The sequence below is a fragment of the Phocoena sinus genome, chromosome 19 (genome assembly GCF_008692025.1).
Source record: "Phocoena sinus isolate mPhoSin1 chromosome 19, mPhoSin1.pri, whole genome shotgun sequence".
NCBI classification, from domain to species: domain Eukaryota; kingdom Metazoa; phylum Chordata; class Mammalia; order Artiodactyla; family Phocoenidae; genus Phocoena; species Phocoena sinus.
This window is the reverse complement of record NC_045781.1, coordinates 57,129,761-57,133,997: the sequence shown is the minus strand read 5'-3', so window position 1 is coordinate 57,133,997 and position 4,237 is coordinate 57,129,761. Positions and strand designations below refer to the sequence as shown.

At 48.9% G+C, this 4,237-nt stretch overlaps 1 long non-coding RNA gene across 1 annotated transcript; it reads left to right on the top strand.

The window, feature by feature from the left end:
* The first annotated feature begins 417 nt into the window (after window positions 1-417).
* On the top strand, window positions 418-3,791 carry LOC116744526. The gene is made up of 4 exons (XR_004347076.1): window positions 418-546; window positions 1,121-1,226; window positions 2,322-2,384; window positions 3,521-3,791. It is a non-coding gene; the product is annotated as an uncharacterized LOC116744526 (long non-coding RNA).
* Window positions 3,792-4,237: the final 446 nt, after the last annotated feature.

Sequence of the window (4,237 nt, the reverse complement as noted above, 5' to 3'; positions counted from 1 at the left end):
GCTCCCCTGTGAGGCAGCAGCCCTGATTCTGGGTGCGACGGCATTCCCGAGACCTCAGCCAGCGTCCGTTTCATTCTCCAAACCCCCTGTCTGTGCCTGAAGACCTTGCTTTGCCATTTTTCCTTCTCTCCCTCCTTGGCTTTGTCGTTAAACGTGATGAAAAAGTACTGACTTGTATTCATTCCCAGGACCGTGGAGACAACGCATCCCTGGATCTCCTAGGCTGCCGTGGCCAGTTGATAGCCAGTTGGCTGAAATCTGGTGTTAGGAATGTGGGGTCTTTTTGGGAACTGCCCGTAGCCGCCAAAACGGTTCTAAATACATGAAAAGTAGGTTAACTTGCTCCGCTCCTCGCGTTTATTCTTCCAGCTGAAATTTTCCTGACTTTTTTTCCCTTTCATTTTATTAGGTTAATAAAACTTGGTTTTCGAGCGTTTCACTGCCCCAGGAGGGCAGTGGGCCCCACGTCCAATTCATCAAGTGCCTAATGAGTGGCCTCGGAGGTCCTGGCCCACCCAATCCAGAAGCTGTCTCTGCCTCGTAAAGGTGAGGCCTCCGGGCTGCACTGTATATTTTGTCTGTTGGTTTCCCAGATTCTCCTGCCAGCTCAACTGTCACTGTTCAGGATTTAGATGAGGCCGACGGCACCACGGGGCAGCTCCCCTCCGCAGCAGAGCCCCCTCCTGTGCTCGTTCTTCACACACACCACACACTCTGTGCCATAAAACAACTTTTCTGCAATAAAATGAAATAGAAATGTGTCGATGCTAGCATTTTAGAACATTCCAGCCAAAGGGCTGTGGGAAATGCCTTCGTTTACGTGAAGGAGGGAAGCTCTGTGAAACTAGGGGATAAAACAGTGTGAGAAGAGGCCTTTAGTAAGAAGAAATAGTCTGCCATTTAAGATAAATAAATTAAAAATAAAACGTGTGCATGTGCGTGTGTGTGTGCGTGCAGTCACTGCATTCTTTATGCACATACGTTCCTGCTGTCCTGGTTTGTTTTCGGTGTTGCAGAGAAAGGGCAGGTGAGGGAGAAAAGTGGGTGTCGCTTGCCTTCTCGGCCCAGCGCCTGGGCTCTGTCTCCTTCTAGAACATTCTTCCTTTTCCTCCCCCTGCAGGCTCTTTTGCCTTCGCCAAATTGTCGGGATCCTGCCAACTCCAGGCTTGGGCTGCGTCTGCCCCAACATGGATGGGAAGCTAGAATCTGAGCACCAGGAGCTCGAGGTACAGCTCAGGGCCCGGGAACCCGAGAGACGCGGTGAAGGTTGCGAGCATGGGGCCGGTCGCTGGGTCGTGGGGTCCCCGGGCCAGAGGCCTCCTGAATTTCCACACAGCAGCCTGGCCGCGTCTGGGTTCCTTCTCTCTGGTTTGATCCTCCAGAAATCGCCTGGCCTTTAATTAAGCACCCCAGCGGGGTGTGTGCCATTGCTGACAAGTGACTCTACACGGCCTGTTGATTTTTTCTCCCCTTCCTTTCAGTGGCGTCTTGAGCACCAGAGGGAAGGAGCACGGAGGGAAGGTCATGCTTGCTCTGCAGGCAGTGAAAGGGAGAGGGAACGCTGGCTCAGAGGGTTCTCTGTGATGCCCTCTGCATTTTATCACCCACCGGGCCCTGAAGCCAGGGTACAGACCCTGTCCAAACAGTTGGCTGGGGTTTAATACTTGAGATGTGGAGATGTGAGATGTCTCCCAGGCTGTGGGGCAGAGGCGAGGATGGCTGTCCCTCTTCTGCAGACTTTTTCTGTGGAGGAAGAGGATTCTGGAAGGTCTCTGAGGCCAAGGGGGGCATCCATGGCCGGCCCACCCACGGGTAGACTGGCACCAGCTAGCACCTCCGTCCTCCCACATGGGGAAGACACGGTGCAGATTGCGTAGCTCTCAGCAGGGACCTCCAAGTATCCACACGCCCCAGAATTTTCGCGCCAGTCTTGCACAGCCCTGTATGTTCCCATTGGGCTGAAGGATTTCATGGCGTGTGGGTCAGTGGCTTAGAGTTCCCACATGGGAGGCCACGAGCAGCCGTTCTGTTTGGGACTTCGGGGCGGGGGGCGGGGTGGGTAGGTCCAGTTCAACCCTGTGAAGACCCTCAACCCAGGACTGGCCTTTCTCAGTTGGCCCCCGTTCCACCCCAAGGCGGCTGGAGTACCACTGTCGTGCAGGATTTCCCACGAGGAGCTGGCCTTCTCCCCTGCACAGCCCTCTTACCGGGCGTTCATTGTGCATTAGATTATCTTCTGAAAATATACTCTGAAGAGTTTTTGTTTTGTTTTGTTTTTCCTACTTGACACTCTTGAATCAAGTAGGCCATTTATCTTTTAGGCAGAAGAATTTCAACAGCTACACTGCACACTTGCTGGAGGATCGCAGGCTCAGAGCAGAGAGGTAGTTTAAAAATTGTTTTCATCATGGGTTTATTCTTGTCTTAGCTCCCCCCTCAACTTTGCAGCTTTCCTCCCCTCCAACTAATCCTCCGGACTGCGGCCCACCCCCACCCCCCATGGATCCAGCCCACCTTGAGCTACTCAAACTGAAAGAAGCATTCATGCCCAGGCCATCTGTTTGTTTAAACTCACCCCGTGTTAGTCCACGTTAAATGCAACAGAATGGAGAAAAATGTAATTCTCTGTCGGCTTTTGATCAAAGAGAGGAGTTTTTTTAAAAAAAATCAAGATGGATTTCTGAAGGACAATGTTATACACATTCCGTGTGTTTCTGAGCTTCAGTGTTTAGTTGAGTTGGGGGGAAATTTTTTTTTTCCCCTTTTGATCCCAGGGAGAAAACACTCGCACAAACACATCTCAGTGCCACAAACAGTGCGAGACAGGCACTTTTCTGTAGACTCCCCAGCTGTAAAGTGGAAGGGGACTGCCTTTAACTTATCAACAGAGCAGGAGAATTTGAAATACGGCTCAACTGCTATATATGCAAACCCTTCCTAGCTTCTGTGGGAATTCAGGGCGAAGTCACTCTTGTCTGGGCAAATTCAGGACCCAGGATGCTCAATACCCCCACCCCCCAACCGGCTCAGAAACATGCAGATCCATGCTCACTCCATGATCTGATTTTCACGACCAATCATTAAATGTACATTTCTCCCCTCACTCCCTCAGCTTCAGAGCAAATGCAAATAAAAAGTGCTTAAAATGGTTAACATTTCCTGTCACTGAAGGCATTCGTTAGGGGCGGGGGTCGCTGAGTTTTAAAGTGTATTTTCATAGGAAAACTCATTTCAGATCTGCGGCAGGAACTCAGACTGTTTCACACAGTGGATCTCAGGGTTTGCGATAAGCCTGCGTCCATTGCAGGCGGTCGAATGATCCTTTATATTATGCGGGTGCAGGAGAGCAAATGTCCAAATTTGAACTGAGATTAACCTGGGGCCCAGCTCAGGTCACAGGAGAAAATTATAACATGTCTTCTTTCCCCACCCTCCCCTCTGCTCACTTTCTTTTCCTTTATTGGAGAAAAAAACAAATTTGGTACTTTAATCTGTTGTGTTTCCTCTGTTGATTGTTTAGCTAGTGATTTTGCCAGCTTCCTGGATGTGCATTCTGGTTCTGCACAAAGAGCCACATTCCTGCTGGAATCGGGACCAGGACACAGAGAGACAGCAGCAGACACTGGAAACTGTGAGTACTCCAGTCTCTCCTGTGGCTCTGACCCCGCTCGTCCCGTCCCGTCCCGTCCCGTCCCGCTGCCCCTTTCTTTCTCTACCAGTGAGCTTTCTGCGGGGCTCCTAGGCTGAACTCACTCTGTCAGCCCTCAGCACCATTCTCAACTTTTAGGAAAAGAGACCCTACAATTTCTACACAAACATCGGGTAGGAAGGGGAGGGGGAGTATGCTTACCTATTGCAGTGACTTCAATTTTCATTTTAAGGCTCCGAAAGATGGAGAAAGTAAACAGAAGCAGGCTGGTTTATTTCAGGGGCTAACAGGGAGTCCCTACTGAATTTACCTAATAAAATGAATTTAAAAAATTTTCATTTTCTCATTTCATTCCAGCCGAAAATGAGTTTGCCTTTATAATGTCCAGATCTTTCAAACTCTATTGAGTGAGAAATTAAGTTACAAAATGTAAATACTTTGGTGTATATATATATATATATATATATATATAAATGAAATGAATATATATATGAAATGAAGTAATCTGTGACTGTAATACCATAGCAAGCCTGACTTTAAGGCTCCTAGGACACTTAAAATTTTTTTTATGATGTGTAATAAAGAAAA